This window comes from Arachis hypogaea, chromosome 16, assembly GCF_003086295.3.
Source record: "Arachis hypogaea cultivar Tifrunner chromosome 16, arahy.Tifrunner.gnm2.J5K5, whole genome shotgun sequence".
NCBI lineage: Eukaryota > Viridiplantae > Streptophyta > Magnoliopsida > Fabales > Fabaceae > Arachis > Arachis hypogaea.
The window spans coordinates 79523992-79546524 of NC_092051.1; the positions used below are offsets into that span (position 1 = coordinate 79523992).

Below are 22533 nucleotides of genomic sequence, written 5' to 3' on the forward strand. Positions count from 1 at the left end.
TCAAGTCTGTTTGCTAACCCACTAACTGTTTGATATATTGCATCACCCACAACTAACAGTAATTCTGACACAAATACTTTCTGCACCTAACTTTTCTTGCTTGCACTTGATGGTTGTATGACAGGGAGAAGAAGCGGGGCTTCAACTTCCTTCGATTCTGAACCTGAGAGGACCTTCCTTAGATTAAGGAGGGAGGCAAGAGGAAAGAAAGTGGTTGGTGCTGAGGAAGAAGAGGAATTCTTTGAAACAAACATGGAAGACAACATGGAAAACCATCATGAAGAAGAGGATCACAACCATGGAGGAGGAGGTAGAGCAAATCATGCTGGGGAGGATAGAAGAGTTTTGGGCTCTTACATCAATCCAAACCCAGGCAATTGTGGAAGTAGCATCCAAAAGCCAACAATCCATGCCAACAACTTTGAACTTAAACCACAACTCATCACCCTTATTCAGAACAACTGTTCGTTTGGAGGAGGTGTTCAAGAAGACCCCAATCAACATTTGACCACCTTCCTGAGAATATATGACACAGTGAAGTCTAATGGTGTTCATCCTGATACCTATAGACTGCTCTTGTTTCCATTCTCTGTAACGACCCAACTCCCAGTATGCCATGGTCATACAAGAAGCTAAGTGTTACTAACTTATCCCTCTTAATTATTAACTATTATTTACTATATGAGCCTGTTCCTTGTTAGAGTGATGCCAATTTTACGGGTAGCTTTTTTTTTTTTTTTATATCGTATCGTTGCGGATAACAAGGTAAAATAAACAAGCATATATTGGGAGTAACAGAAAAGCGGCATAAAGAAACATAGAGACACAACTGATAATATACATCATGTACACTATAACAAAACATGCGGCGTTTACACCAGATCAAGTCAGTTTACATCCTCGTCATCCTGCGTAGCTAATATATACACGACACTCCCAGGGCCTGGCCCATACAAAAAGCCACTAATCTGGCACCCAGGCTAGCCTAACCACTATATAGCTCCTAGCTCTCGGGTGTACTAACACAAGTGAGAGACTAACTAACAGATAATGTCAGACTAGAGTGTCATCAAAAGAATGCCCCTTCCGCAGTCAAGCTATATCTACACGTGGCCGTTCGGAGAATCGCCGTGAGACTCGTCCATCTCCTCATCCTGCTCTATCTCTATCTCAGGATCCTCCTCCTCCTCATCATCCACAGCTGTAACTATGTCCTCAGATCCACCAGAAACACTACTGTCACTATGTACAAAACCATTCACAAGCACAGGTCCGTTCGCGTATATAGGAGCTACCCCACCGTCCGATAGTGCCGGCTCATCAGGCTGTGGAAAGTCGGGGATCGGCTCAGGAGGAAAATCCCACTCTGGTGGTATCACAGGTACGTAGTCATCAGCTAACTCAGGCTCATCAGGAATGATAGGCTCAGGTACCGCCTCATTCAAAGGTTGAGCTGGTATAGGGTGCTCAGGATCATCAGGAAAAGGATGTCCAGGTGCGTCAGGGTGTAACCAGGATAAGGGAAAGTCGTAAGGAGCATCAGGGTCAAAATGCGGGCTAGACAGAGGTTGTTGAAAAGCTCGATTAGGTAACGCATATCGTCTAATACGAGGCTCCAAACCCATAATGAAGTAACTGTGATGTACCGGATCCTCGTAGACGTAAGGGTCCTCGAACTCATAGAAGATCACGCCCGTCTCCATCTGAGGGGGGAGGAAGGGAGAGAAGGGGTAAGAACTGGGGAGTTCTTAGTAGGGTCGGGGTTATTAGTTACGTTCATTTATTTGATTCCGATTAGCAGATAGATATTAGAATACAGTAAAGTAGTAAACAGTAGTTAAAATAGATAGGGAAAATAGAAAACAGAACACAAACAGAAGAATGCAAGAAAATAAAGCATAGACATAGCACTCAAGCAAACAAACATAAAGAAATTGATCAAACACAAGTAGGAATGCAACAGAGAATAACGCACAGACAAGAATGATGCATGTCTAGTCCTAGTGCAGGTAATGTGCTCATTTGTCGGTTTCTACCCGCTCCCGACGTAACCCAGCATTACTAGCCGGATATGGCTTTCCTGTTGGCTATACCCCTGTGTACAGGAAATAACCCTTCTGCCACCACAGGGTCCACTGCACGCAGGAAATAACACATCTGCCACTGCAGGGTTGTATGCCGACACACCTTCTGTATACAGGAAATAACCCCTCTGCCACTACAGAAATGGAACAGGTGGTCACGGTACTTCTGTAGCAGGAAATAACCCCTCTGCCTTACAGAAATAAAATATGGACCTGTACCGCAGGAAAGCGTTTCTCAGTGGTTGCACCATTATCTATCTGACTGCTACAATGCAGTAGATGAACATATAGATATCTTTGAGGTTGCCTTAATGCAACAGATGACCTCTCAATAGGTCCTCTACTCTTTATCATATTACTCTCTTCGCTTTGTCTCTTTATTCTGCTCTGTTTGTTCCTTTCTCTGCGCTTCCTCACTTTATTCTGCTTTCTCTATTTAACGTATGTATTTAAAGTTTATGTAAATTTCGGTATGATTAGTTAGCCTGCCCCAAGTATAGGTTCATTAAGTCTATACTGAAACAGTTTAACTTTTCATATAATACCTAACCCTATTCGCAAATCAAGAACTAACTATGTTGCCCTAGTTCGTTCACTACTCTTTGTCTGTTTCTCTGTTGTTAAAATTTTACAGACTTTTTCTTCGATTTTTATCTTTTCTTCAACTTTTTATCTTTTCTTTATCTTTGCCTCACTAATATGTTTTTACCACTCCCTAAGTGTTTTATGAAGGTAATTATGAGATTCTGCGCTTAAAGTTGTCTTTCTAAAGCTTTTACAGAAAACTGCCTTTTTCGCATTATTTTATTATTTTTATTAAAATATTATTTTTAATTAAATATTATTATTTAATATTTTATTATTATTTATTATTTTATTAATATATTTTCGAAAATTAACTTTACTTTAACCTTTAACCTTTAAAATTCACTTTTTACCACCCGTAACTTTTAATATTTCTACTTTTACCACCCTAACTTCCAGAAATTACCATATAACCCCTTAAACACCAAAAATTTTACTTCCTTGACCTTTTATGAATCAAAAAGGTGTTCTTCATTGTTCTTCACCACACTCAAAGTGTTCTTCATGTTCTTCATAAATTCTTCAGATTCTTTCTCTGTTTTTACCCGTTTTTCAGTCTTTTCAGCCACCGATTTTTACTATAATTCATAATAAATTAGCAGCCACTAAAACCCCATCTTTTCTACATGATTTCAACACAAATTGAACCTCAATTTAAGCTTAGGGTTTCGTTTTCCCAGCTGCCTAAGAACATGAACTTTAAAGCTTAAATTTCATCAAATTTCATCAGAATTTCACCAAATTTTCACCAAAAATCAATCATATATGCAACCAATTTTTAGCACAGCCAAATAATATAACATTCACACATCTCAAACACAATTAATCAAGATTAATTTCGTGACACCCTACCTGGTCTTGCTGCTCCTAATTCAATCAAACTTTCAGGTGGTCTTTAAACACTTTTTCCTCCTAAATCACATCAAGAAAACACATATTTAAGCATGTTTCCTTGAAACAATCAAAAGAGAGATGGTACAGCCAACTCACCTTGATCCCAGCCTTGATAAGTCATATGATCATGTAGAGAAAGAAGAGAGGATCATTTTGGTCGGATTGGAATTTTGATTTGAGTTTTAGTTCAGCAGAAATCAAGCTTTGAAGATTTGGAACTAAGAACTTTTCTCTCTTTTTCTCTCTACCTATTTTCGGCCACAAAGTGAAAATGAGCCAGCCTTGGGGGTTTTGGGGGTGTAGGGTGAGTTGTGATTGGTTGGCTTGGAGGTGGATTAAAATAATATTAAAATATCTCAGGTGTATAACTACTAAAACTAAATGTATCGGAACACTTGCAAAAACATGTCTAAAAATTATTTTCTAAGCTACTAGCATAAATGACACTAGTAACATATTTATTATGAGAATGAAACATGAATAATGAGGCCTTAGCATTGCTAAAGTCATCAGGGAGTGCTGGTGCTAAGCTGCACCAGTAAATTGTGAACCCTGTTAAACCGGTTTTCTGTTTTTAACTAAAACTGATCAGGTAACCTTATAATATCATTCAAGAGGCTTCTAATACTCATATAATGATAATATCATCCTATTATCTCTCTCCTCTCATAAATCGAGTCCGGTTTGTCAAACTGAGATTATTTACGAAAAATCGAATTAAAACTCCTAACCGATACGGTTCAAAAACTAGATTCCTCGTGATTGCATTATCGAGCTTGTCTCGGAAAAGGTTCTAACTTAAATATGACATAATGACAATGAGGATTGAGATACTTGATGATATATCAAAGGTTTTCCCCTTTCTGATCTTCTGGAGAAATTCGTACTTTCACAATAGATCTCGCGTACTCGAAAACCGGGGTTGTTACATTCTACCCTCCTAAAAGAAAATTTTGCCCTCAAAATTTCAGTTACCTGAGAATAAATGCGGGTAATCAGCTTTCATCTTATCTTCCAGTTCCCAAGTGTGCTCTTCTTCTCCTCTTTGTCCCCAAGCTACTTTGACTAAGCGAACAGTCTTGCCTCTCAGCTGCTTATCGTTTCTTTCTACGATCTGAACTGGTGATGCTTGATATGTCAAATCGTTTCGTAACTGTACTGTCTCTGGTTGTAAAATATGACTCTCATCGAGAATATATTTCTTAAGTTGCGAGACATGAAAAACATCATGAAGGTTTGACAAATATGGAGGAAGGGCTACTTGATAAGCTACTAGACCGACTCTTTTAAGTATTTGGAAAGGTCCTATGTATCGAGGGTTAAGCTTTTTAGTCTTAAGGGCTCTACCTATTCCAGTAGTCGGGGTTACTTTAAGAAAGACATGGTCTCCCTTACTAAACTCTAAGGGTCTACGTCTATTATTGGCATAGCTCTTTTGACGGCTCTGTGCTATCTGGATCTTCTGGCGAATCCCCTTTATCTTCTCAATAGTTTCTTGCACTAAGTCTGGACCTAAGACACTGGCTTCTCCGTCGTCATTCCAACACAATGGTGTCTGACATCTTCTTCCGTAGAGAGCTTCATATGGTGCCATCCCGATACTTTGTTGGTAGCTGTTGTTGTAGACGAACTCGACCAATGGCATATATCTATCCCAACTGCCTTGGTTATCCATTACACAAGATCTTAGCATGTCTTCCAATGTTTGGATTGTCCGCTCTGATTGTCCGTCTGTTTGAGGATGGTATGCTGTACTCATATGCAATTCTGTTCCCAATGCTTTCTGGAAAGCTCCCCAGAATCTGGAAGTAAACCTCGGATCTCGATCTGAAACAAATGATGAAGGTATTCCGTGCAATCGTACGATTTCTTGAATATATATCCATGCTAGCCTTTCTAATGTATAGTCAACTCGAATCGGAAGGAAGTGCGCTGATTTTGTCAACCTGTCTACAATTACCCAAATGGCATTGTGTCCAGTTGAGGTCCTTGGCAATCCCGTGACAAAATCCATAGTGATCTGCTCCCATTTCCATTGTGGTATTCCTAAGGGTTGCAGGGTTCCAGACGGTTTCTGGTGTTCCACCTTCACCTTCTGACAGGTTAAACATTTTGAGACATAATCAGCTACCTCTTTCTTCAAGCCCGGCCACCAGAACATTTGTTTCAAATCCTGATACATCTTTGTTACTCCAGGATGCATAGAAAATCTACTTTGATGAGCTTCTGCAAGAATCCTTTGCCACAAATCTCCAGAGCTAGGCACACAAATTATGTTCTTGTATCTCCAGAGGCTGCTACGATCTAGTCTTACAGCTTCTGGTTCCTCTACTTTCATCCGTCTCAGCATCGTCATCATTTCTGAATCCTGTGCTTGTGCTTGCTGAATCCTAATCTTAAAATCTGGTGTTATATGCAATTGGGCCAAACGGACTCCACTTGATGTCTCAGTCATAGCCAACTTAAGGTCCTCAAATTCTGCGAGTAACTTTTCTTCCTTTATCATCATCCAAGAGATATTCAAATTCTTCCTGCTCAAAGCGTCTGCCACCACGTTCGCTTTTCCTGGGTGATAGCTTAACTTAAAATCATAGTCCTTCAGGAACTCCATCCACCTTCGCTGTCGCATATTAAGATCCTTCTGGTCAAAGATATACTTTAAACTTTTGTGGTCAGAGAAAACTTCTAGCTGAGCGCCATACAAATAGTGTCTCCAGATCTTCAGAGCAAACACTACTGCAGCCAACTCCAAGTCATGCGTCGGATAATTTCGTTCATGAGGTCTCAGCTACCGGGAAGCATAAGCCACCACATTTTTGTCTTGCATCAGCACACATCCAAGTCCTTTATGAGAAGCGTCACAGTATACTTCAAAAGGTTTCTGTGGGTCGGGTAGTACTAATACAGGTGCAGTTGTTAACTTTTCCTTAAGCATCTTGAAACTCCTATCACACTCAGCCGTCCAAACGAACAGAACTTCCTTTCGTGTAAGGTAAGTCAGAGGTAAGGCTATCTGTGAAAACCCTTTAATAAACCTCCGGTAATATCCAGCAAGTCCGAGAAAACTCCGAACTTCTGTAACGGTCGTAGGTGGTTCCCATTGCACTACTGCTTCAATTTTTGAAGGATCCACTGCAATTCCTCCCTGTGATATAACATGTCCCAAAAATGCCACCTTCTCTGTCCAGAACTCGCACTTTGATAATTTAGCATATAACTTCCGAGTCCTTAGTATCTGCAATACAATCCTTAGATGCTCTTCATGCTCTCTTTCTGTCTTCGAATAGATGAGAATATCGTCTATGAAGACTACTACGAACTGATCAAGGTACGGACGAAAAATACGATTCATGTAATCCATAAAAATCGCAGGAGCATTAGTTAGTCCAAACGACATAACCGTATACTCATAGTGACCATATCGAGTTCTAAATGCAGTCTTCGGTATATCTGACTCTTTCACTCGAATCTGATGATAGCCCGATCGCAAATCAATCTTCGAAAACACAGTTGCACCTTTTAACTGATCCATTAGATCATCTATTCGTGGAAGTGGATACTTGTCCTTGATAGTGATTTTATTTAACTGTCGGTAATCTACGCAAAGTCTCATTCCACCATCCTTCTTCTTTACTAGCAATACCGGAGCTCCCTAGGGTGATGCGCTGGGACGAATAAATTTCTTTCCAAGTAGCTCATCCAACTGCTTCTTCAACTCTGCAAGTTCCAATGGTGACATCCGGTACGGTGCTATGGAAATTGGTCCGGTTCCAGGTACAAGTTCAATGCTAAATTCTATCTCTCGCTGAGGAGGAAACTCAGGTATGTCGTCCGGGAAAACATCAGGAAATTCCTTCACCACTCGGATTCGTTCTAAGCTTAGTTCACTATCATTTGAGCTAGCCGCTAATAGAACGTACCCCTCACAATCACTCCCGTCTAATGTAACTCTTACAGAATTCAGATATAAAGTATGAGATAGAAATGGTTTAATATCTAAACTATCAGACAGAATAACAGCAGTTCTTTCATAGCAATCAAGGAAAACATGATACTTAGATAACCAATCTAACCCTAGAATAACTTCTAAACCACATAGAGGCAAACAGATTAGATCATGTATAAAAGTTCTGTTCCTAATAGTGAATGGTACTTGCAGGCACACTAAACTAGTCAAAGCATTTTGGGACGCAGGTGTATGGACAATCAGATCAAAGTTCAACTCAGAGAAATCTAGTCCCAACTCACGAGCAACAGTTAAAGAGATAAAGGAATGCGATGCACCCGAGTCATATAGTACAGTTAGAAATCGATCTTTGACAATACACTGACCTTGGATCAGGGCGTCTAATTGCATAGCATCATCAGCAGTCATGGCAAACACTCGACCTTGTTGCTAGGTTCGTATTGGATTTCGAGAAAGTCCTTTTGGGCAACTCCTCGCCAAGTGTCCCGGTTCCCCACAATTGTAACAAGTAAATGTTCTGATTTGGCAAGGCCTGGTACCATGATCCTTTCCACACTGCCTACATGCAATATTCACTTGTGCCTGTTGAGGTCGTTTACCATTATCCTGCCTTGGTCTACCTCCGTTTCCACCCGTAGGGCGAGTAGGGATGTTACCAACCTGTGGGTTTCTTCGATGTGGCACACCAGGTGTCTTGAAGTTTGTCCTTCGTGGTTGTCAATTATAATTATTGTAGTTCCTTGGTGGAAATCCTTGACGACTTGCTTTAGAGGCACTCACCTTCTTAGCACATTCTTCTACTAACTTACACTTATTAACCAGCTCAGCAAAATTTTGTATCTCCAATGGAACTACTGAACTCATCAGATCCTCACGAAGGCCCCCTTCGAACTTCAAACACTTCCATTCTTCAAAGTCAGCAGGATTCCCTTGGCAGATCATGGAGAAACGGCACAAGTCATCAAACTTATGGGCATATTCTGCAATAGTTATGTTACCCTGTTTCAGCTGCATAAGTTCCATCTCCTTAGCATCACGAGCTGCCCTCAGAAAATACTTCTTATAAAATTCATCCTTAAAAGTATTCCAAGGAATAACGCCTTCATCTTGTTGCAACAGTCGCTGTATCCCCTGCCACCAATGCTCAGCTTCTCCTTCCAGCATATAAGTAGCGAACTCCACGTGTTGGCCTTCCGGAACATGCTGTGCTCGCAGTGATCGTTCGATAGCTCGAAACCAGTTGTCAGCATCAGTCGCAACGAGTGTACCTTTAAACTTAGGTGGTTTAACCTTCAGAAAAGTTGCAAGGGTGATAGGTCTTTCGAAATGCCCCAAGTTATTCTCATCATTTCGACTATCTTCCCCATGCTCATTCTCATTCTCATTTCTCACTCCAAGACGATCAACAGCCCTAGCCGCTGCTACTGCAGCCTCACGCACTACCTCAGCCACAGCGTTCATGGTAGTCATAAATGTTTCCTGTTCCCTCTCGTAGTTAACATTAGGAATTCCTTCCCGTACGCCTCGTCTCCGTGAACCCATTGTGGTCCTGTTCACACCAAACAATCATTATTAAGGTGATCAGTCTTAACACTTCAAGTCAAGTGTGAACACTCCCAGAATGAAAACACAGAGACAATCATGCAACACATATCATATAGATATCCTATAAGCATGAGACACACAACAGAGTATGCAATGAAGCATAGTCAGTCCACTCCCCAGGCTCTATAGGGAAAGAACTGCACTGATACCAACTTGTAACGACCCAACTCCCAGTATGCCATGGTCATACAAGAAGCTAAGTGTTACTAACTTATCCCTCTTAATTATTAACTATTATTTACTATATGAGCCTGTTCCTTGTTAGAGCGATGCCAATTTTACGGGTAGCTTTTTTTTTTTTTATATCGTATCATTGCGGATAACAAGGTAAAATAAACAAGCATATATTGGGAGTAACAGAAAAGCGGCATAAAGAAACATAGAGACACAACTGATAATATACATCATGTACACTATAACAAAACATGCGGCGTTTACACCAGATCAAGTCAGTTTACATCCTCGTCATCCTACGTAGCTAATATATACACGACACTCCCAGGGCCTGGCCCATACAAAAAGCCACTAATCTGGCACCCAGGCTAGCCTAACCACTATATAGCTCCTAGCTCTCGGGTGTACTAACACAAGTGAGAGACTAACTAACAGATAATGTCAGACTAGAGTGTCATCAAAAGAATGCCCCTTCCGCAGTCAAGCTATATCTACACGTGGCCGTTCGGAGAATCGCCGTGAGGCTCGTCCATCTCCTCATCCTGCTCTATCTCTATCTCAGGATCCTCCTCCTCCTCATCGTCCACAACTGCAACTATGTCCTCAGATCCACCAGAAATACTGCTGTCACTATGTACAAAACCATTCGCAAGCACAGGTCCGTTCGCGTATATAGGAGCTACCCCACCGTCCGGTAGTGCTGGCTCATCAGGCTGTGGAAAGTCGGGGATTGGCTCAGGGGGAAAATCCCACTCTGGTGGTATCACAGGTACGTAGTCATCAGCTAACTCAGGCTCATCAGGAATGATAGGCTCAGGTACCGCCTCATTCAAAGGTTGAGCTGGTATAGGGTGCTCAGGATCATCAGGAAAAGGATGTCCAGGTGCGTCAGGGTGTAACCAGGATAAGGGAAAGTCGTAAGGAGCATCAGGGTCAAAATGCGGGCTAGACAGAGGATGTTGAAAAGCTCGATTAGGTAACGCATATCGTCTAATACGAGGCTCCAAACCCATAATGAAGTAATTGTGATGTACCGGATCCTCGTAGACGTAAGGGTCCTCGAACTCATAGAAGATCACGCCCGTCTCCATCTGAGGGGGGAGGAAGGGAGAGAAGGGGTAAGAACTGGGGAGTTCTTAGTAGGGTCGGGGTTATTAGTTACGTTCATTTATTTGATTCCGATTAGCAGATAGATATTAGAATACAGTAAAGTAGTAAACAGTAGTTAAAATAGATAGGGAAAATAGAAAACAGAACACAAACAGAAGAATGCAAGAAAATAAAGCATAGACATAGCACTCAAGCAAACAAACATAAAGAAATTGATCAAACACAAGTAGGAATGCAACAGAGAATAACGCACAGACAAGAATGATGCATGTCTAGTCCTAGTGCAGGTAATGAGCTCATTTGTCGGTTTCTACCCGCTCCCGACGTAACCCAGCATTACTAGCCGGATATGGCTTTCCTGTTGGCTATACCCCTGTGTACAGGAAATAACCCTTCTGCTACCACAGGGTCCACTGCACGCAGGAAATAACACATCTGCCACTGCAGGGTTGTATGCCGACACACCTTCTGTATACAGGAAATAACCCCTCTGCCACTACAGAAATGGAACAGGTGGTCACGGTACTTCTGTAGCTGGAAATAACCCCTCTGCCTTACAGAAATAAAATATGGACCTGTACCGCAGGAAAGCGTTTCTCAGTGGTTGCACCATTATCTATCTGACTGCTACAATGCAGTAGATGAACATATAGATATCTTTGAGGTTGCCTTAATGCAACAGATGACCTCTCAATAGGTCCTCTACTCTTTATCATATTACTCTCTTCGCTTTGTCTCTTTATTCTGCTCTGTTTGTTCCTTTCTCTGCGCTTCCTCACTTTATTCTGCTTTCTCTATTTAACGTATGTATTTAAAGTTTATGTAAATTTCGGTATGATTAGTTAGCCTGCCCCAAGTATAGGTTCATTAAGTCTATACTGAAACAGTTTAACTTTTCATATAATACCTAACCCTATTCGCAAATCAAGAACTAACTATGTTGCCCTAGTTCGTTCACTACTCTTTGTCTGTTTCTCTGTTGTTAAAATTTTACAGACTTTTTCTTCGATTTTTATCTTTTCTTCAACTTTTTATCTTTTCTTTATCTTTGCCTCACTAATATGTTTTTACCACTCCCTAAGTGTTTTATGAAGGTAATTATGAGATTCTGCGCTTAAAGTTGTCTTTCTAAAGCTTTTACAGAAAACTGCCTTTTTCGCATTATTTTATTATTTTTATTAAAATATTATTTTTAATTAAATATTATTATTTAATATTTTATTATTATTTATTATTTTATTAATATATTTTCGAAAATTAACTTTACTTTAACCTTTAACCTTTAAAATTCACTTTTTACCACCCGTAACTTTTAATATTTCTACTTTTACCACCCTAACTTCCAGAAATTACCATATAACCCCTTAAACACCAAAAATTTTACTTCCTTGCCCTTTTATGAATCAAAAAGGTGTTCTTCATTGTTCTTCACCACACTCAAAGTGTTCTTCATGTTCTTCATAAATTCTTCAGATTCTTTCTCTGTTTTTACCCGTTTTTCAGTCTTTTCAGCCACCGATTTTTACTATAATTCATAATAAATTAGCAGCCACTAAAACCCCATCTTTTCTACATGATTTCAACACAAATTGAACCTCAATTTAAGCTTAGGGTTTCGTTTTCCCAGCTGCCCAAGAACATGAACTTTAAAGCTTAAATTTCATCAAATTTCATCAGAATTTCACCAAATTTTCACCAAAAATCAATCATATATGCAACCAATTTTTAGGACAGCCAAATAATACAACATTCACACATCTCAAACACAATTAATCAAGATTAATTTCGTGACACCCTACCTGGTCTTGCTGCTCCTAATTCAATCAAACTTTCAGGTGGTCCTTAAACACTTTTTCCTCCTAAATCACATCAAGAAAACACATATTTAAGCATGTTTCCTTGAAACTGAATCAAAAGAGAGATGGTACAGCCAACTCACCTTGATCCCAGCCTTGATAAGTCATATGATCATGCAGAGAAAGAAGAGAGGATCATTTTGGTCGGATTGGAATTTTGATTTGAGTTTTAGTTCAGCAGAAATCAAGCTTTGAAGATTTGGAACTAAGAACTTTTCTCTCTTTTTCTCTCTACCTATTTTCGGCCACAAAGTGAAAATGAGCCAGCCTTGGGGGTTTTGGGGGTGTAGGGTGAGTTGTGATTGGTTGGCTTGGAGGTGGATTAAAATAATATTAAAATATCTCAGGTGTATAACTACTAAAACTAAATGTATCGGAACACTTGCAAAAACATGTCTAAAAATTATTTTCTAAGCTACTAGCATAAATGACACTAGTAACATATTTATTATGAGAATGAAACATGAATAATGAGGCCTTAGCATTGCTAAAGTCATCAGGGAGTGCTGGTGCTAAGCTGCACCAGTAAATTGTGAACCCGGTTAAACCGGTTTTCTGTTTTTAACTAAAACTGATCAGGTAACCTTATAATATCATTCAAGAGGCTTCTAATACTCATATAATGATAATATCATCCTATTATCTCTCTCCTCTCATAAATCGAGTCCGGTTTGTCAAACTGAGATTATTTACGAAAAATCAAATTAAAACTCCTAACCGATACGGTTCAAAAACTAGATTCCTCGTGATTGCATTATCGAGCTTGTCTCGGAAAAGGTTCTAACTTAAAGATGACATAATGACAATGAGGATTGAGATACTTGATGATATATCAAAGGTTTTTCCCTTACTGATTTTCCGGAGAAATTCGTACTTTCAGAATAGATCTCGCGTACTCGAAAACCGGGGTTGTTACATTCTCACTTAGGGACAAAGCAGCCAAGTGGCTGGAATATTTCCCAAGGGAAAGCTTGACAACTTGGGAAGACATGGTGAACAAATTTTTAGCAAGATTTTACCCTCCTCAACGAATCAATAGGCTGAGAGCTGAGGTCCAAAATTTTAGGCAACAAGATGGTGAGACTCTATATGAAGCATGGGAGAGGTTCAAGGACTTAACAAGGAGGTGTCCACCTGACATGTTCAACGAATGGGTGCAGCTGCACATTTTCTATGAAGGACTCTCTTATGAGTCAAAGAAGGCCATAGACCATTCATCCGGAGGATCTTTGAACAAGAAGAAGACTATTGAGGAAGCCATAGATGTTATTGAAACAGTAGCAGAGAACGATTACTTCTATGCTTCCGAAAGAGGGAACACAAGAGGAATAATGGAGCTAAACAATGTAGATGCTCTGTTGGCCCAAAACAAGCTCATTACTCAGCAGCTGGCTTACCTCACCAAGAAGATGGAGATGAACCAAGTAGCAACAATCTCCACTTCATCAACAACCCAAGAAGGAGTGAATGAAGAAGCAGAGGGGAGTCAGGAGCAAGCCAATTACATTGGGAATTCACCAAGGAAAAACTATGATCCATACTCTAAGACCTACAACCCTGGATGGAGAAACCACCCAAACTTTGGTTTGGGTGGGGAAGTGAGCAAGATCAAAACCAAGACCAGAGATGTTACAACTCCAACAACAACACATCTCCACACGCCTATCAAAACCAAAATAGCATATCTGCTCCCAATCACCCATTAATTGATGACAAGGTCTCTAAGATCGAAACCTTAATTGAAGGAGTATGCAAAGACATTCGAAACAGTAAAGCATTCAGAGAGGAAGTGCAGTCAAACATGCAGAATCAAAATGCCGCCATCAAGAAACTGGAGACACAAATCAGCTATCTATTTAAGCATCTTCCTAACCACAACTTTTGCTATGATGCCCATTCAAGAAAAAAGGAGGAGTGTCAAGCTATCACACTTAGGAGTGGGAAGGAACTGAAGGAGCGTCCCCAAAAACCACAAGAAGAAGGCTCAAATGAAAAGGGAGAAGAGCAAGATGGAGTTCAACCTCCCACGCCAAGTCTGCAGAAAGAAAAAGGGATACCACAACTGAACATCTCAAGAGCTCCATATCCCCAGCTATTGAAGAAAAGGGAAGATGACAACCAGTTCTTGAGATTTTTAGAAATCTTCAAGAAACTACAAATCAACATACCCTTTGCTGAAGCCATAGAACAAATACCACTCTATGCCAAGTTTTTGAAGGAGCTAATGACTAAGAAGAGAAGCTGGAAGAACAATGAGACTGTGATACTAACCGAAGAGTGTATTGCTATCATTCAGCATAAACTACCCCAGAAACTGAAGGATCCTGGGAGTTTTCAGATCCCTTGTATTATAGGAGAAATCACAGTGGAGAAGGCTCTTTGTGACTTAGGGGCCAGCATCAATTTGATGTCAGTAGCTATGATGAGAAAGATGAAAATTGAGGAGGCTAAACCAACAAAAATGGCCCTACAACTGGCAGACCGATCGTTTAAATTCCCTCACGGGATAGTAGAGGATTTGCTGGTAAAAGTGGGAGATTTCATATTTCCAGCAGATTTTGTGGTGCTGGACATGCAAGAGGACGCCAAGACCTCCATCATCTTGGGAAGGCCATTCTTGGCCACTGCTGGAGCTGTCATTGATGTTCAGAAGGGTGACCTCACCCTGAGATTACACAATGAAAAGATGACATTCAATGTATCCAAGGCTATGAGTTACCCACCCGAACAATTAGGGGAATGCATGAGGTTAGATGCACTTGAGGAGGAAGTGCAGGAGAATTTTGAAGAAGAAGAACCTGAAGAGGATGAGAGATTGGTGGAGGAAGAATCTGAATCAAGTGAAGAGGTGGCCACAGCAGAAATACATATACCAGATGCACCAAAGGAAGGGAACGAAAAGTCAGAAGCACCCAAACTTGAACTCAAAGCACTGCCACCCACTCTCAAATATGCATATCTAGGAGAAAATGAAAACTACCCAGTGATCATAAATTCATCCCTCAGTCAAGATCAAGAGGACGAGCTACTCAAGGTGCTGCGGGAGCATAAGGATGCCATTGGATGGACCCTTGCTGACTTGAAGGGAATCAGTTCAGCCATATGCATGCATAAAATACTGTTGGAAGATGATGCCAAGCCATCCATTCAATCCCAAAGAAGGCTGAACCCAATCATGAAGGAAGTGGTACAGAAAGAGGTTATGAAGCTTTGGAAAGGAGGGGTCATATACCCAATTTCAGACAGCCCTTGGGTTAGCCCCATACATGTTGTGCCCAAGAAGGGGGGAATCACTGTGGTTACCAATGAGAAGAACGAGCTCATACCTACAAGGACCGTCACAGGATGGCGGATGTGCATAGACTACAAAAAACTCAATGAGGCTACACGAAAGGACCATTTTCCCCTTCCATTCATGGATCAGATGTTGGAAAGACTTGCAGGGCACGCATATTATTGTTTTCTCGACGGTTATTCAGGATATAACCAAATAGTGGTTGATCCGAGAGACCAAGAGAAAACCTCATTTACTTGTCCGTATGGAGTGTTTGCCTATAGGTGCATGCCATTTGGGTTATGTAATGCTCCTGTAACTTTCCAACGCTGCATGCTTTCTATCTTTTCAGATATGATAGAAAAATTCATTGAAGTTTTTATGGATGATTTCTCGGTACTCGGAGATTCCTTTCCTAGTTGCCTACATCACCTCGCCTTGGTATTGAAAAGATGCCAAGAGACCAATTTGGTCTTGAACTGGGAAAAATGCCACTTCATGGTGACAGGAGGAATAGTCCTTGGTCACATGGTCTCTCACCAAGGCATTGAGGTTGATAGAGCTAAAGTAGAACTTATTGAAAAACTACCCCCACCCAGTGATGTCAAGGCAATTAGGAGTTTTTTAGGGCATGCTGGTTTTTACAGAAGGTTCATTAAAGATTTTTCAAAGATAGCCAAGCCCTTAAGCAATCTCCTTGTATCTGATACACCATTTATCTTTGATGAAACATGCATGCTAGCATTTGCACATTTAAAAATGAGGTTATCCTCTGCTCCTATCATCTCCCCACCTGATTGGAACTTACCATTTGAATTGATGTGTGATGCATCTGATTTTGCAGTTAGGGCAGTGTTAGGACAAAGGAAAGATAACTTAGTTCGTGTGATATACTATGCTAGCAAAGTCCTTAATGAAACTCAAAGAAATAATACCACAACTGAAAAGGAGTTGCTAGCAATAGTTTTTGCATTTGACAAATTTAGATCATACCTCATTGGTGCTAAAGTGATTGTCTTTACAGATCACACAGCACTTAAATATTTGTTTTCCAAGCAAGAATCAAAGCCAAGACTAATAAGGTGGATCTTACTGTTGCAGGAATTTGATATTGAAATCAGAGACAAGAAAGGAGTGGAGAACAGGGTGGCAGATCACCTATCCAGAATCCCTCATGATCAAGGTGGAGGAAATGATACAAATGTGAACGAGCTTTTCCCCGATGAGTAGTTGATGACAGTTCAAAAAGCACCATGGTTTGCAGATATTGCAAATTTCAAGGCAACTGGGGCATTACCTCCAGGGATCAATAAAGATCAAAAAAGGAAGCTCATGAATGATGCAAAATACTTTGTCTGGGACGAGCCATATCTCTTCAAGAAATGTTCAGATGGAATCCTTAGAAGATGTGTTTCGGAAGAAGAAGAAGGAAGAGAAGTTCTGTGGAATTGCCACGGTTCATGTTATGGCGGGCACTTTGGAGGGGACAGAACTGCCGCAAAGGTGTTACAAAGTGGATTCTTTTGGCCCACCCTTTTCAAGGATGCCAAGGAACTAGTAAAATGCTGCAATGAATGCCAAAGATCTGGAAACCTGCCCAAAAGAAACGCCATGCCACAAAATTTTATCGTGGAACTGGAACTGTTTGATGTTTGGGGAATAGATTTCATGGGACCATTCCCAACCTCATATGCAAACAAGTACATCCTGGTAGCAGTAGATTATGTTTCCAAGTGGGTAGAGGCTATTGCAACCCCAACTAATGATAACAAGGTAGTCATGAACTTCCTCAGGAAAAATATCTTTAACCGGTTTGGAGTCCCAAGATGCCTCATCAGTGACGGAGGGAGCCACTTTTGTAACAAACCACTAGAAGCTCTCCTCCTACGATATGGGGTAAAACACAAAGTAGCCACACCTTACCATCCTCAAACAAGTGGGCAAACTGAGATATCCAACAGAAAGCTGAAGAGGATCCTGGAAAAGACTGTGGGTGCATCTAGAAAGGATTGGTCAAAGAAGCTGGATGATGCTCTTTGGGCATACAGAACAGCATTCAAAACTCCACTTGGAATGTCTCCATATCAACTGATCTATGGGAAGACTTGTCATTTACCACTGGAGCTGGAGCACAAAGCTCTCTGGGCTATCAATATACTAAATTTTGACAGCATTGCTGCTGGTGCAAAAAGGATCTTGCAGCTGCAAGAGATGGAGGAATTCAGGTCACAAGCCTATGAAAACACTAAGATGTATAAAGAAAAGGCAAAGAGAAAACATGACATGCATCTTGCACCCAAAAGTTTTGAAAATGGGCAGCGAGTACTCCTTTACAATTCTAAATTAAGGCTGTTCCCAGGAAAACTCAAGTCAAGGTGGTCCGGACCTTTCATGGTTACGAAAGTATCACCATATGGCCACATCGAAATCACGGATGAAGGTTCAGAGAGGACTTTTACAGTGAATGGACAAAGACTCAAGCATTATCTGGGCAACAAGGGAGAAAACCCCAAAGTAAAATACCATCTCAAGTAATTAAGGACTCGTCGAGCTAGCAACGATAAAAGAGCGCTCTGTTGGGAGGCAACCCAACCTCAGGTAGTTTCACTTTCATCTTTATTTCAATAAAAAAAATCACAAGTCGTTTCCCCTTTATTGTAAGGAGCTAAGTTTGGTGTTCCACACCAGAACAATCCAAGAGTGATGGTGTAATTCTAAGTTTGGTGTTCCACCAAAGGACATTGGTTAAAATTACACTCCACTCCACTCCAGAAGAACATTGCTAGCTCCATACAATCAAGAGAAACCACTTAGATGTAGTTAGACTATAGGTTATCATTGCTTTGTTGACAATAAGATATGGGGTTCTCTGCATATGTGCAATGTTTGGACTGGGCAAGGAACTAAGTTTGGTGTTCACACACCAAATTGAGTTCAAAAAGCACCAGCATACATGCAAGCTAACTATGTCTCAAGTGCTTTGGGAACAAGCAACTTCCAGTAACCTTGCAGGAACCTTATGAGGAAATGGTGCACTTCCACCCAAAGAAGCTAGGCAGCAAAAACTAGGATGATGACAAAGAGAGAGGGCAACCAGAAATCATCACCCAAAGGTTGTATTGTTACTTAATTCCATTGTACTCAGAATTGTTGAAAGTTGGAAGTCCGAATGCACTTTTGATTTGTAGTTACTCGTAGTTGAACCCTTTTTAAATTCTGTCTTTTAAGTTCTGAATAGGTCTATGTGTGCTAGTCTTTATGTCACTGCATCCTCCTTAACTTACTTGTATGCTTGTCCCTTTTTAATCAAATGAAGAGAGAATGTTCATGTTTCAAAAGACCAGAGTGGAGTTCACACTATGGAGTACATTCATGAGTTTGTGGTATGATCATAAGTTAGCTAAGTTGGTTCAACCATAAGGTGGGATGACAACTATCTGGCATGAATACTTTGCTTTGAATATACTCATGAGACTAAGTATATGACAAGATCCTAATAAGAGAAAGAGAAAAGATTAATGAAAGTGGAAAAACAAAAGAAAAAGAGTAAGCAATAAGGCTAGGCACCAATGGTTTTGATCTTAAGATATGTGTCTATGGTGTTCCTGTGTGAGGGATCTACTTGGATGAATAAGCTCTTAGGGGTGCTTTATCACCTGGTAACTTGGGTTAACTAACCCGGGATTATCAACTGAAAGTCCATTATCAAGAGTAACCCTCACCACAGAGCATTTAGTAACCCAAAGAGGTACTGGACACCAAGGTCTCAAGAAAGAAAATAAATGAACTATATGCCTGTGGTGTGTATGTATGGGGGAGAGACTTGAGGGAGTAAGTCCTTAGGGGTACTTCAACACCTAGCACCTTGAACCAACTGGTTCGGGAGTGTTGGATGAAAGCTTATCTTAAAAAGTTGCCCCCTTACAGAGCACTTAGCCTAAGAACACCAATAAGCTCTGAAATGACAATAAAGGGATCAATGAATAAAAGTCTCATGGGATGTAAGCAAAGTGAGTGTTTTAAGACATGATAAAAGTCTGAAAGCCAGTAATGGAATGAACCTAAGTTGCTATGTATGAAACCACCATAAAATCAGTAACATGACTTCCACAAGAATGACTCATTCTTCTGGATATTCCATTCATTATTCTCTTGTTCCAGTACTTGCTTAGGGACAAGCAAGCTTTAAGTTTGGTGTTGTGATGCCAGGGCATCTTGGCTAGTTTCACTGACCTTTTCTTTACTGTTTTTAGGGTAGTTTCATGCATTTCTTTAGGAAATAAGCTAGTTTTGGGTAGATATTCACCTACACCTTGATTCAAGCATACATTATGCATTTTACATTATTTCATGAGGATTTTGCATGAATTTAGTGACAAATTGTATGCTGCATTACCCATGACTTGGACTAGAACTTTGATGCTCGCTGTTGCTTGATTTCAGGACCAAAGAAAGCAAGGAAAGGGAGGTAACTTGCAAGGTTAATGAGAAAAGTGATTGCCAATAACACTCTCAAAGCCATCATTGCCCACGTTAAGAGTCACGTTAACTAAGTTAACGTGCACTCTAACGTGGATAAGGGAAGTTGAGCTAACGTTAGTGACACTTAACATTGTCACTAACGTTGGCAAACACTCATGAGTGGCCACGTTAGAGCCCACGTTAACCTAGATAACGTGGCCTCTAACGTTAAAGGGGGAAGAGAAGCCAACGTTAGTGACATTCAACATTGTCACTAACGTTGGCCTAAGGATGCAACACACAACGTTAACTCCCACGTTAACTTGGTTAACGTGGGAGCTAACGTAAGAAGTGAGATTTGTCGACAACGTTAGTGACACTCAACATCGTCACTAACGTTGGAAGCAACCACACAACCCCCCAAGGAGCCACGTTAACTTCCATGTTAACTTAGTTAACGTGGAAGCTAACGATGAGGGATGAATGATGAGCCAACGTTAGTGACACTCAACATTGTCACTAACGTTGGGATGGCTAAGAATGGCCACGTTAGTAGCCACGTTAACCTAGTTAACGTGGACTCTAACGTGAGATCTAGGGGCACATTGGAAGGTTAGTGACAATGTTGAGTGTCACTAACATTCTCGAAGTTTGGCAAAGCCACGTTAACCTAGTTAACGTGGGCTTTAACGTGAAGCAAAAAGGGGCACACTGGAACGTTAGTGACAATGTTGAGTGTCACTAACGTTCTCGAAGGTTGGCAAGGCCACGTTAGAAGCCACGTTAACCTAGTTAACGTGGGCTCTAACGTGAGGCAAAGGGGTACATTGGAACGTTAGTGAAAATGTTAAGTGTCACTAACATTCTCGAACTTATACTTTCACTAAATGTTAACACCCCTAACGCCCTGAGCTAAAGTCTCTACCCACTTAGCACTTTCTCTTTGCAAGTAAAGCCAAGCCCAAATGAAGAAAAGAACTACTTCAAACTCAAGATCCAAAGGCCCAAGACTTGAAGAGCAAACTAGAAGCTGAGAAGAGTAGTATATATAGGAGTAGCTTTAAATTGTTAAAGGAGTTCTGGAGGCTGGAAAAGAGAACTACTCTCTGTATTTTACCTTCTCTGCATTTTCTAGTTTTATGATGTATTCTCCATCTTTGTTTTCATTTTCTAGAGCTATGAACAACTAAACCCCTTTCATTGGGTTAGGGAGCTCTGTTGTAATTTGATGGATCAATACTAATTTTCATTATTCTTCTTCTATCTTTTCTCTTGATTTTACTTGAAAGCTTTCGATCTTCATCCCATTGAGTAGTTATCTTGGAAAAGAAGCTATTCAAACTTGGATCTCTTTTGAACCTTGAAAGAGGAATGAAGAGATCAAGCTAGAAATGCTTTCTCATGTTGGACCAAATTGGGTTTGGATGGGTATGTGACTATAACCCTCTCAATACTTGATTTGGGAAATGCATGTGGTATAATCAGTGACCATACTTCATCTCTTCTCATGAGCAATTGACCAATGAATTGGCTATTGATCAAGACTTGAGAGATTGAATTGCAAGAAATTGTAATTCAATCAATTAAGATTGCCAAGGAGATCAATGAGTGCATTGATTGAGGAAGAGATGAAAATGAACTTGATCCGGAGAATTGCAACATCTCCTAAGCCCAATGAACTCCCCATCTCTGATCTTACCCATTCTCTTTAATTTCTGCCATTTACTTTTATGAGCAAATTCCCCATTCCCATTTACAATTCTGCAATTTATTTTCAGTCATTTACTTCCAGTCCTTTAATTCTAGCATTTACTTTTCTGTTATTTACGTTCCCGCCATTTTATTTTCTGCAACTCTCAACCCAAATTCTGGATTCGCTCAACTAGAACATTCTTCTAATTAAAGTTGCTTGATCAATCAATCCCTGTGGGATTCAACCTCACTCTATTGTGAGTTTTTACTTGACAACAAATTCGGTACACTTGCCGAAGGGAGATTTGTTGAGAGACAAGTTTTCCGCGCATCATGAGTGAAGTGCATGTTCCTTTTTTGTGTAACTGTAACATAGTTCTTTTTATGCTAGTGTGTTCTAGACTGCATGCATTTTAGAACTCACACACCTTGTCTTCATTAATGTCACACTAATTCACTCACTTCATTCTAGTAATTTACCTCAGTCTAACAATGAATGCTTCCTTGCTTTTGCATTTATTTTTCTTACTATCCTGTCTCCTATTTTCATGATGAGTTATTATAAGCTAAACATGGAAGCGGGACAAAGAACATGCAGCAACCGGTTGATCCACCAGCTGAAGGTGGCAACTCGACAAGTCGTCGTACCCCCTTATTCATCTTTGGAGGCACTGAGAATGGTGCAAATTTTTAAGTGTGGGGAAGTTGTCCGACCAGTCAGCATTTTTGACTGACAAATTTCTAATCCTGACTCTTTTGCATTTCATTCTTAGGTGTATTAGGATTTTTAGTTGCATTTTCCTGTTTTGCATATATATACATAATAACCTT

At 40.4% G+C, this 22533-nt stretch overlaps 1 non-coding gene across 1 annotated transcript; it reads right to left on the bottom strand.

The window, feature by feature from the left end:
• Positions 1-13312: 13312 nt before the first annotated feature.
• LOC112759891 (small nucleolar RNA R71) lies at positions 13313-13416 on the bottom strand. The gene has a single exon (XR_003180356.1). It is a non-coding gene; the product is annotated as a small nucleolar RNA R71 (small nucleolar RNA).
• Between the last annotated feature and the right edge of the window lie 9117 nt (positions 13417-22533).